The 13,341-nt window shown below is 41.4% G+C and overlaps 1 pseudogene; it reads right to left on the bottom strand.

Moving 5' to 3' along the window:
- Positions 1–2,440: 2,440 nt before the first annotated feature.
- LOC141018388 (uncharacterized) lies at positions 2,441–6,536 on the bottom strand (annotated as a pseudogene).
- Between the last annotated feature and the right edge of the window lie 6,805 nt (positions 6,537–13,341).

Below are 13,341 nucleotides of genomic sequence, written 5' to 3' on the forward strand. Positions count from 1 at the left end.
TCATATTGCCCTACATCAAGCGTTCTACAATGCTGTATACAACATAATATGATTACCTCATCGTGTTTTAAGTTGTCTGCCATGTTTATCATTCTTTTCCCAAGGCCTGCATGGGCAAGTTCCAATTCCTCTGAACCTTTTGGGGTCAACTGTGTAGGTTCAGGGAGGACATAAATATGGAAATCCGTCTTCTTCGCAGTCGGGGGGGGGTGGGTGTGTAAAATCTCCTTTTCCCTCTTGGCTGATTGTTATTGAACATGCCAGGGAATTGCCTGATGTGGAAATGAGAAAAAGATTATGTAAGGTACTGTAAACCAGGCAGTCTACATTACAATGAGACAATTATAAAAATGTATGGCTTTAGTTGATGGTTTTTACTTCATTGTCAATTATCAAGATTACAATTAACTAATTAAAAGTATGCCAGACATCAATATTCAGTAGGCTACTCTAGAAAATAAAAACCACTGTCATGTTAACCTGTGTCAATTAATAAACACTAACACTGCTGGGCTAGGGAGAGGGGCGCCTGCTGCCCTGACTGGCGTGCTCTGAGGTGGACCTGAGGTTGTGGAGGGCGAGGACAGCTCCCTCGCCAAGAGCTGTGCAATGGCATGGGCAGCCTCCTCAACTCGAGAAGATAATCCCTGTCAATCAACCAGTTCAGGTCCACTTACGTTAACTTAACTCATACTTAACTCATCATTCCCTCCCAGTGCCCCCAGTGCCAACACTTTTGAGAATTTCTACTTTTTTTAAAACAGCCACAGAATATGTTGTGCTGTGACTAAAATGACATAGAATATCTCAATTCAAAAGGGGGGGCTCTCTTTCACCAGGAAAAAACTGAGTTTGCAGCATGTATGTCCCACCTTTTCATTATCCTCATTATCCCCATTTCAATACAGCCTGTTTTCTCCAAATTCAGCAAGTTAAGGAGACATTTTCAAGCAGTAATAATAGGCTCAATAAATAAATAAATAAATAAAGTAGTGTGGAGATGTGGGATCAGACCGGAGACGGAGGTGAGTCTGTCTCCACACAACTAAAAACACAGAGGTTGCTAAGCAACCATGTAAACGCTACAGAACCCGGACACAGCATCTCATTAAAAAGCCCTCTGGTACCTGGTAAAATGTCTCTCCTATCTTCCTGTGGGCTACTTTTTTACAGTCTTATCCAAGTGCAGATGTGAATATGCACCAGAAACACCACTTTGGGAACAGATTTCTTTTACACACTGAATAAAAATAAAAAGCCTCTTTCATTCAAGTGTAAATTTTGCGTGATTGCGTGATCAGTGGGCCGGTGCGTTCATCCTGCGGCTGGATAAACGTGAGCACATGGCTTCATCAGGGTAGCCGGACGGCAGAGCCTCGTCCTCGCTGTCGCCTTCCATTATGAATGTTGCCTGGTCGTTTGTCACGACAAACGGAAAACTTCAATTCGCTTTACCACTTCGACCGCCCAACGAGAAACCATGCTTGCAATGCTAGTTACGCCTCACATGTCTCTAATCATTTTCTCGTCACGATTCATGCTAAACAGTCATTAATTCTGGAATATGACTTTTGTAAAATATTCACAAGAAATGAGTACTTTTTACTTACGTTTGAACTGCCAGAGGCCATTTTTCGTCTCCGCCGTCCTAGCTTCCAGCAGAGCGATCGCTCTGGCTTCCAGCAGAGACGTTCGACAGCACGGGCTGCCTGTCTACCGGTCTACCTGCCTGCCTGCGGTGCGCCTTTTACTGACGTCATAATCACCCCTCGTGGGGGAGACACTCACGTGATTGGCTGTAAAGGAGGGAGACATCTGATTGGCTACAGCCAACCTCCTCTTAGAAAAAACGCATTTGTGGATCAGAGTCACGTCAGGGGAGTCTCAAAAGTTTCACATACAAATGCAGGGAGGTTTACAAATTAAAAGCACTTTGTAAATACTGGTCCAACAGTTCATATATGAATGTAACAAGCCCCAAATGTGTATTTGATGAAGATTGCAAATACTTTAACATTCATGTATTTGTGATTATTTTTTAGATTTGTGTGTGCATTGGAAATATGTTTATGAGTCTTATTTTTATATGTGAATATGTTTTACTTATATATGAAATGAAACACATTTGTGTGTGCATTGAAAATGTATTTGTGTTTTGAGTCACATGTATATACAAATCCCCAAATACATTTGTGAAACTTTTTTGTGCATTTATGAATTATGAGACTGTTCTAGCTCCATAGAAGCCAACCAACTCCCATCTACAACAAATTTACTCTGATGTCAATTTCAAACAGCTTCATGACACCTAAAATACAGTCAATTGTGTTGCAAAACAATCTCATTATGTTTTGTTTTTACACACACACCATCAATTGACATGCAACCAACTCCACTGACCAACAACTTAGACCTACAGCCATCTCAATTACTTTGTCTTTCATGAAACAACACTTCTACAGTTAAAAGAACAAACAACTGCCTTATGATCACTGAAATATGTTGGTGAAACAACACATTCAATGTCATACTGTATAGTTTTGACATACACATGATCAATTAATGTCCCTTTCTCTGTAGTTGGTTGCATCACACATTGAACATAGCCTTTGTCTGTTAGAAATCTGCAGATAGACTATGATGTCAAAATGTAATCATTGAAATCTCCCATGATAGCAATTGTGCTATATTTTGGGTCTAGCCAATTCAGCAATTTGCCTAAATTTTCAAAGACATGGGATATGATGGTGGTCGATAAATGACTGCTATTAATATGTCATATGTTACACTATGACGCATTAAACATTCTAAATTGAATGGAGGCATTTTGATAATGTGAAAAGTCGAACTATTTGCACTATACAAGCCAACACCACCATGTTGTTGTTCTTGCAGTGCAGTCAGTGCTGGGTGGTGACTACTGTACGATAAACTTTGAGGACTACTATGAAAAGTAAAGCCATCGATGTTTACCGTTTCTACTGAAGATGCAGGAGGTAGCCAAGTTTCTGTAACAGCAATACAGTTAAGCTGCAAATGCTGTGTACATGATGCCAAATCAGATATGTGTTGCCTTAAACTTTGTACATTCATTAAAAAGACATTACAACTACTTGTGTTCAATTTGTGCCTAATGCTTTTCTGTGTCAGGAAGGGGGGCATACTCTGAATTGCATCCTTAATGTTCTCCTTACAATAAATGGCCTTTTCCTCAAAATCTTGAATCATCAAACCTGACAGACTTCTAACACGACTTAAGGCCACATACGCCTGTCCTGCAGAAAACACCTTACTGAGAGACACTACGGCACTGTCAATAGTTAAACCCTGTACCTTATGTACAGTACACGCCCACGCAAGTCTAAGTGGGAACTGACGACGCACACCACCTTTGTTCGTAACCCTTTCTTCCTCAGCTTCAATACCTACAGCATCTGTTAATGCTGTCTTCCTCTGAGCACCAACATGACAGTCATCAAACCTCACATACACTTTTTGAGGAAACTTGTTATTGTCTAAATAGACAGTCTGTCACAATGCCACAGACACCATTAACTAGACCATCTGAAACATCCACGTTTTTACACAGCATAACACGTGCACCCTTACCCAACACTTCTGCTAAAGATGTGGTATAAGTTTTTCTATGATGATCAGATTACACTTCCAATTTTCCAGTCACTTTGTTATTGACACAGTCTTGCGCATGTATCGTGACATAATCAGGAAATGTCTGCAATAGCGCCCGGTCATTGTACGCATTCACTTGTCTATTAGTTGAAAAAATGTGCAAAGCAGAACTAACCTCACCAGTTTCACAACGCTTCAATGTCTCGATGTCAGTAGTTAACATTGCAGTCCCTTTGGAATGTGTTCTAACTCTGTTTAACAACTCCGCAAACACATGATCTTTTTGCCTAACCACTTCAGTTAATTCCACAACCTTAAACAAATTCAACCACACCACACTACCTCTTTCTTATCTAGCCTCTTCAATCTCTTAACAGCTGCAACATGAACTCTATGCTCAATGCTTCCATGATACTTTGCTTTAGTCCTGGCTTTTACATTCTGCCTGTGCAAAACATTCTGTCTATATTTGCAACTACTCTTTGCCTTAACTTTCTGCCTGTGCAAAACCTTCTGTCTATATTTGCATGCCTGAAGTTTCTGCCTGTGCAACACATCTTCCTGGTACGCCAAACGCTTCTTTGCCTTAACTCTCTGTGCAACAAATCTTCACAATATTTCCTTTTACCCATTTCTATAACTTTACTCCTATGCAGCACATCCTCATGATATTTCATATGACACCTTTGCTTTTTCTTGTCTCTAAACAACACACAATCTTGATATTGCATCATCTCTTGTAAAGACTTCTTCTTTTTCAAAAACTTTGAAACAGGACTAGTGCTATTTGCAACTGTACTACCACTTGTTGTATTACACTCTGCATTTGCCAATGAACAACTCTCTGCAGTGCGATGTCTCATATTGTAACCTTCAGCACTTGAACTATTCACTTTGCAGAAACCATAACAACTATGTAGTTGTGCCTCATGCACACAAACAGCCATTTCATAATGGTTACCATTACAATTTTCCAAGTAGATGCCATGTTGTGACAAACCCCTATGTTTACAGCTATATTCTAACCATCTACCATTATAATGTGTAAAGATATCACCTCCTAAATAATCTGCCTGAATTTCCACCTCTGTAGCCCAACTGTTAACATACCTCATCCTAGAAGACTTAACATAATCTGCCATTGAAGAATACTCACTTCTCAAAATGGTCTTATACGCTACGGCATTACTTTCTAACTGCTTAACAACAGCAAGTCTAACTTTCCAATGGTTCTCCTGCGTACCACTAACAGCTAAAGACACTGCTCTAAAGAAACAGTTACCATCAGGCACTATCTTCTCATTCTTACATGGAGATCCCAACATGCCACCTGCTGTACACACAGGTGCATCAACTTTGTCAAACTCCACGTTCAACTGCTTGCACAAAGCTTGTGCAACATCACTATGCAGTGGATTAAACTCAAGTATTTTACTTGTCACATCGCTGACAAATACAACATCTGAATTAACCACATTAACATCCCTGCTTTTCAAGTTTTTGGATGCACGACTACCCACTGAAATCTTGCGTTTCACACCTGTCTGACTGCTGCTACTGCCAAGTCTTACCTGTTCAGCCGACACTTTAGGTGGTGGCTGAAGAGGTAAGCTACAACCAAAGTCAACCTCTCTGCTTTCCACAGTTGCACTTGGACTTTTGTGAGTGACACAAACACTGGCAATCTCAAACAGCTTTGGAGTGTTCATTGTGGCAGCAAATTTGCATATGTGATCAAACACACGGTCAAGGCAACTAAAACAGACAACAATGCTACGCCCGTTCTCATCTACCATGCCATCTGCACCGCGTGCATGGGAGTCAACAACTGCATACTGCCCATCTCGACCAATGATAGCACATGTGCTGCCACTCACAGTCAGAAAGCATGTGTCATATTTGCTACACATCTTTCCCAAACCATTCCTGAGAGTGGTGTGCACACCTGCATCAATAAGCTGTCCCTCAATCACATCAACGTCACCACAAACATAGTCACCATACTCAAACTGAAATTTCTGTCCATCAATAATGGACTCTTTGGGCAAATCTGGAACACACAGCAGTTCAGACCTCCCACTGATGGACTTACTTTCCCGCAACGACGTGTAGAGCTCGTCCCCTAACTCTACAACCTTATCCAGATCGCTGGACTGCCACGAAAACACAGCATCAATGCTGTGTTTGGCTAAAGCTACCAAACTTACAGCCATACACTGAAGCCCTCCGTGTTGGAACCGAGCGTCCCCTTGGTGAAAAGTTGAAATGGAACTTACATCGGTCTCTGGCCTGACTGAACTGCTATCCTCAAGCTGAGCTGCAACACCGACGTCAACAGTCCCGCCTGCAAACAATGTAGCACTCTCCCTGTCGTTATCTACTGGACATGCCATGACAGAAATGCCATGGACGGCATACCACTTCACACCTAAAGACTTCCTCAAATGACTGATGTGAAGCATCAAGTCATTGAGGCATGTGTTGAACACAGCCACAAATGTGCCAATACTAGATGCCATCCCAGATGCATCACGCGTGCCACAATCAACAACCACAAAATAGTCGTTATGGAGAATAATGGCACTAACTGCACCCCTGAGGTTCAACAGACAAGTGCCATGGTTAAACAAATGCTCTTGCAGCTTCTCATACATCACGGTGTCCCCCTCCAGCCGATTAAAATCACTACGTGCTGGAGGAGGAATAGCTACCTGCCACTGCCTGCCAAACACATTGTGCTGTTCAATCAACTTGCACAACTCCTGTTTAGCGTCGCTCTTCTACCTAGCTTCAATGTAACTGGCCAGTTTGCCACCTTCTACGCCTATGCTATCAATATCTGTCCCTTTCCACATACACACCGGAGAAATTACATGTTTCATAACTGCTGCAACACCACATGCCATGGGTGTATTTATGTCATAAGTGACTGGTGCACTTCTGACATGAATACCAGGAACAACAGACTGCAGGGGCTCTGCCCACCTGCAAGAAACAGGGTTAGCGTCACCCTTACCTTTGTTGGATCTTGGTGTCGGCGAGACACCAAGATCGACGACAGGCTGAAGGTCCCCCCCCCCCCGGCGCAGCGACAACAGTGGCGGCGGCGGTGACCTAGAAGAAAAAAAAAACATTAAATGATCTGAATAAATATACTATACTACTATTATTATAAAAAGGTACTAGACACACATTTTGCACAAACTGTACTAATCTCCCCCCTGGTGTCCACTTTAAGATGAGCAGTTGCAGGTGGTGGCACGTTTTTCACCACGGGCAAAGCTCTCGCCGGGACCTAGAAAACATTTTTTTCCAATGATTATCCAATTATTGCCGTAATACTGCAGACATGCACAAAAAAAAAATCCTATTAAGTCAAATATTGAATAAAATCGAGACGAATCTTCTAGCTTGCAGAAGTCCGACGGTGTTCCACTTTTGAACGCTAATGAAAGAAAAACAAAATAAACTTTCTGAAGCCATATTTGGGCAAAAGGCCATGTGGACCATATTGTGCAGTTTTGCATGTTGTTGTAAGTGTATCAGGAAAAAGGAGATACTAAAAAGACTTCAACCAACCAACAGATACAACTTGCATGCAGTTTGAAAAAAAAAAAAAAAAAAAAAAAGAATTTCCCCTTGTGGGATTAAAATAGTATAATAAATAAAAAAAATAATTAAAATTTACCTTTGAGCTTCGTGGAACAGCAGTAGAATCAGGGCTAGGAAGGTGGGATGGAACAGCAGCATCCATCGCAGCCAACACTGAACTGCTGAACCAAACAGGGTTGAGCTGGACGGAATACTCCCGGAGTGCGCTTGCGTCAACCTGTGAAATACATATACAGAACGATTACTCTGTCAAAATGCAATCATCAAATCAACAATCGTATCCAAAACAGTCTAGCTTAAATCAATCAGAACATACCTGCTGCTGAACTACCCTCTCTGCACCAGAGGACTGCTCAAGTTCCTCAGGTGCTCTCCTCTGTAATGACAAAATAAGATACTTTGTATTAAACAACCCGTCAACCATTGCAGAGGTCAGCTGATAAAAAATACATCAACCACACCATTACAATGTGTAAACAATTACCTTCCTGCCCTTGCCAACGACTGTCCACTCAAAGGGGTTTGATGGACGAGGTACGGTGACCTGTCCCCTGACAACCATCTTTGGGACGACAAGCCTACGAGGCGGTGACGTTCTGGGAACAGCCTGTAGCTTCGGTGTCGGAAGCTGCAGTTGTTCGAATGCAGCAGTCCACACCAGCCTGGCGAGAATGGGCATGCCGTCACCATCGCTGAGGTGAACCTGCAATAATAATGAAAATGAAACAGATTAAACAATATGTATCTGCAATAAACTTGTCATTCAAATACAGAGAATGTGTAGATGAGACTATATATTCTACTTACACCATCTCTGCTCCACAGCTCATGGCGGTTCATGGGGAAATGCTCAGCCATAGGGAAGTACCTGACACCTAAAAAAGAAGAATAACATACATTATTGTAACATCTCTATGCATTATATTTAAAGTTTTAGTTAATAACAAAACCGTAATGATTATGGAAATTACTGTATTCATTCAAACAGTCTGCCTAACAACATATGATGCATTATACATGGAAATGTAGTTAAACTATAGTCTTTTTAAAGCTTACCCATACGTGCTGCCACACGGCGGAACTCTTGACGCATGAAGTCTTGCTGAAGGACTTCAACGTTCAAACGAGGTACAAAGTCGGCGACACACACCTGTAAAGTGGTTGTTAATAACAAAATAATTTTTTTCTGAAAATGCCATAACTAATAATATAAATATACATTATTCTGCAACAGTTCAGACAACTAAATTAACTATGGTAATATATCAATAAATACAATAGAAAATAAACCTACGTTAGACCATCGCTCGCAGGCAGCGTGCAGGAGCTTAGCGAAGTCTGCCCCTGCCTCATCGATGGTCCTGCTGGATGTCAGGTTGTTGCTGGGTGCCAGGACCAGGACTGCGTCAGGAGACCGAGGAACAGCAGCATGCAGCAACTCGGTCCTCAGCTCCCTCGCGCAGGCCCCGGGCGTGGACATGATGCCAAAGGAGAGGGAGCCCTCTGGCATCGGGACAAAGCCATCTGCGATAGCGCGCAGATGGGAAGCGCCTACGAGAACAAACTGGAAAAAAAGATTAGATTGTTGTAGAATGAAAATCACTAATTATTATAAGTCTTATTATTACTATCATTATTATTATTATTATTTTACCTTCTCATCAGGGACTTCGCACGGAATGACCAACTTGTGGTGTCGTCCCATCAGCGACGACTTTGGCCATTGTCGCACAGCATGGCGGTGACCGGTGCCATACTCATAGATAATGAAACCTTACAAATCATCATCACAAATCATGTAAACACAACACACCTTGCCACTAGGAAAATATGTACACCGTACACATACAAGGAAGAGATTTACATACGTGCGACAGAGACATTGGCAGGCTGCTGCGGTTCCACGTCAACCGTTTGCCATTCTGCCATACGTCTTTTGGCTGCCTCCGAACGACGAAAAGACTTGCCCCGTGGCATCTAATAACATGTAGACAATTGATTAATATTGACATTACAACTCATCTTTAGCCTCCAATAAGTGGACAAATACATCTTAAACACATTTAACAAGCAAGCAATGATGGAAGAAGAAGAATTAAAATTGTTACTTAAGTCAAAGTATTCATACAACACTGAAAATGTTGATGGTGACGGTTTACTTTAAAAACACAATTTATTTCCACGTAGTCACGTTACAATAAAATTCTCCCCAATACATAGCTATATTAATGAACACAAATATTACTGAAAAGCTCTTTACAGCTGGTGAATTGTGGTTCTACAGTGTGATTATATTGCTAAATTAGGAGTATAGTACAGGGTGCACTTCTTTATATCTATACATTTCTCTTTTTCTCTGTCTGTCTGCAGTGAAGCAATACAACGCCCGCGAAGTTCAAAAATTGACTGGGCAGCTAGTTACAGTACCTACAGCAGGAGAAGACTCAGTAACTTTTAGCTGGTTTGGAAAAACACCCCAAAGGTTTCTGCTGCCAAGCAATGCTAATAATGTTTGCTAACTAGCTGTCTCGTGACAGCAGAGTACCCAACAGTGTTAATAACAACATTGTTAATACTCAGTTACAAACCATACACACGTCATTTACCTTACTGAATTTAGCAGTATTTGAAATAAATTCAGAATTATACATTCAAAATTACGGGTCGATGAGACAGCTAGCATGGATGTTAGCTTGTTGTCGGCTGCAGTGGCAGAGCAGCCTTCTCTGTGCCGCGATGGGAAACATATAACAAGCGGCTTTAATCAAAATTAACTCACCGTGTTGAGCAAGTTGAAATTCCTTACGAAGAAAACAATGCTGCTGTCTTAATCCGAAAGGTGTGGAAATGTGTGCCAGTATCTTTGTGTATCCAGACCTGCCAACCTTGAAGAAATGTTATGAGTAAAACAACTTTTATTTTAGCTCTTATGTTGTTGTTGTTGTTGGTCATAAAGAATTGCTTCGAGGAATAAAATACTTCAGACCCCCACCATAAAAGCTTCATTAATTTTAACTGGCGCTACACTATTATTTGCAACACACACACAGTAACTTTGACGAGTGGTTAACAACACCGTCGGGTAAACTCAACGTCTCAATTTTACCTTTTCAATGCTGTTTGCATTGGCTGAGAACTATCGGGATGCAGGCGATTAGCAGTGACAGCAAGCGGGCAAAGAGGGATCGGTTATCCGGCCACCCTGGCTTGCTTGAGGCACTGAATTGAATTGAACGTGCAAAGCATTTGGCTAGGAGGGGCAGGTGGGCGAGGGTGTTAAAGTGTAGTGCTCTGATTGGCCAAAAGCTTTTCACTCCACTTACACGCAGATTGTTGTGGCTCAGTGGAAGAATAAACTTCATAGATTGAACTTGCATAGAAACTGAAACCGGCGAACTGCGAGATGCAACAAAATGTGTACCTGGAGAGCAGCGATTCATACAAGCGTACTTAAGGGTCAAAATGCGTGCCGAGTACGAAAAATGCATAAATGTTGGCAGGTCTGTGTATCTGTGTGTATGTCTTCAAAAAAGCTGTAGAGCCAACATAAATCAGTCTGCACAGGAGGAGATCCAGGTAACAGACAATGTGTCTGACGTTGGAGCTGTGACGTGACGTTATTTCTTACCACGTGAGTGGTTGATGCGTTTAAATCCGTTTCAAGACCTAAGTAAAATGAAACTCTGTTGCTTTTTCGCAGCATTTTGTGTGAAAATACTTCCCATAATCAACAGATATGATACATTGTTAGGAGACTGTGGCTGCCAGGTAGGCATATAACCGCGAGAAAGACACAGGTTACCATAAATGCCACCTAATTCTTCAGTCTCAAACATTAAATCTTTGGCACTGTGCCAACACCAGAATATTTATGTCAACAAAATTCATAGGTGGTATAGGTGCCTTTCCAGCCTACGTCATCACAGGATGCGCACGCATCATTGGCCCATAAACAGTGGAAGACAGAACGAGTAGCTGCAAAGATTAGTGTTTTTTAGTTAAACAGTTGTATTTTATACACTATCAACATGCCTAGCTGTTGCGTGTACGGGTGTACCAGTCGGAGCTCGAAGGAATTAAAACTTTTTGCAATTCCAAGAGGAAACAGGCCATTTCAGAAACACAGAAGGTGCCTGTGCTTGCAAGCCATTAAGCGAACAGACTGGACAGAGGACATCATCAGAAATACCCGCGTTTGTGGTGCTCATTTCATATCTGGTAAGTTATCGTGACTATATTGTTTACCTTAACTTGGATGTCTTTTTTTATTGTTATTATTATTGATATGTTGCATAACTAGACAATCAGGTAACAACTCTTTGGGGTCGGCGGCATCGCCGGCAATGCCAGGGGTATAGTCGTACTTTTTCGGGTCTATTTCCGGAACCGAAAATAAGAGCGACATAATTCTTTTTCTTTTTTAATGAAAGCGGAACATTTCAGCCTTTACATCGATCCCATCGGTGTGTCCGAGCTGTCAAGCCGGTAAGATCGGGTGTCCGTGTGCCATCACATGACAGGCTAAAATCCAAGGTTGCTCTGTTGCCATGTATGATCACTACTACTATCAGGAAATCTCCTGTAAATCCTAATAAATAATGCATAAATTACCATTTTTGCATTTTATGCAAGTTGAGACCAGTAAATGGGCCTGAGATGAAGGTGAACCTGTGTTTACTGCAGGAAACACACACACAAAATTGTCTGTGAACCTCATGTAAATGTCAGGGTTGTACTGTGGCTCTCTGCCTCACTGCAAACACACACTGTTTTCATGCCAGACATACCAGGCCAGTGGGCCATTTTTGCAAATAATGTAAATAATATATTTATAGAATAGTCAGAGCCTTGATTATTTTTCCCCTTATCCCCAAGACCTTAAAGAACAGCTATATAACATTTTTTTTAAAATCGGTTGTGATGTGTGCCCTGGTTGCCCCTTTCCCTGACTTGAGTGTAGGAACACATGTCTATCGCCTCTGCATTTCATTGAGGTTCTGTTTCTTGCAGTAATTTACTCCTTTCATCTGCAAGCTGACTGTTGTCAGGAAAGAGGCCCCTGGAGCCTCTCCCCTCTTCACCTGGCAAGGACGACTTGTTTTGTTTACAATAAAACCGTCGAATAGATGATTCCCAGGAGACCATCTATCGTTATTTACAACTTTGCAACACCATGTGCCCTCTTCCCTCCCTCCTCAAGACAGATACTCCTTTCTCTGAGGTCGGTCGAGGTCAACATGGAGGAGTCCACTCTCTGAACATCAAGAGGAACAGGCTGAAATTGTTTTGTGACAAAGATGTGTTATAATCGAATGTCTTTGCAATTGTAAATGAGATTAACAATGGCTGATTTGTTATATTCTCTCCTGATCTAAATTAACATACACACACACACCCAAGGTCTGGTAACTCCCCCTCTTCGTTACTGATCTTGGTCGACAGCTCAGAAATGTACGACTATGTCTGCTCCTATCTGCCACATTCCAACCTATAACGGTTTCTGCACTCATCCAGATTTCAAGCAAGTTCTAAATAACCATTAAACCAGAACCTCATCTTCCTAATTCTGACAGATCATTAAACAGAAAGAAAAGTTATTAAATCTGATTTTTCTTACATTTCTCTACGATTAAGATTGACTGAGATCAAATTTAACGTGTAAAATGTTCTGTGTTCCGTGGAACCACAGTACCCTCTAAGGATGAGTCCTGGTATGATTGGGAAGAACTTTTCAATCATCTTGTTAATACGTTTTTGGATTATTATCAGTGAACGTCTTTGATATGCCCTGTTTTATTATTAGGCTAGAACTAAAAGAAATATATGAGTGGTTAGTTCTACTGTATAATCAAGTGTGTTTAGATGTTTTGATCCAGTTTTAATTCCTTTTTGAATGTTTAAGTGGTTTTAATAATGACATATGATTTTGTGTTAGACCAAGTCCACATATTAGGCCATGGTGACATTCTGGGAAAGGTGAAGCACAGTTTTGAAACGTTTAAAACTATAGTTTAGTTTTAGTGAGTTCCTGTGAATTTTCACACTTTCTACTATCTACTTGGAGACAAAAAGCCGGCAGCCCTGCCCCCAGGCACGCCC

Source organism: Pagrus major, chromosome 22, assembly GCF_040436345.1.
Source record: "Pagrus major chromosome 22, Pma_NU_1.0".
NCBI classification, from domain to species: Eukaryota; Metazoa; Chordata; class Actinopteri; order Spariformes; family Sparidae; genus Pagrus; species Pagrus major.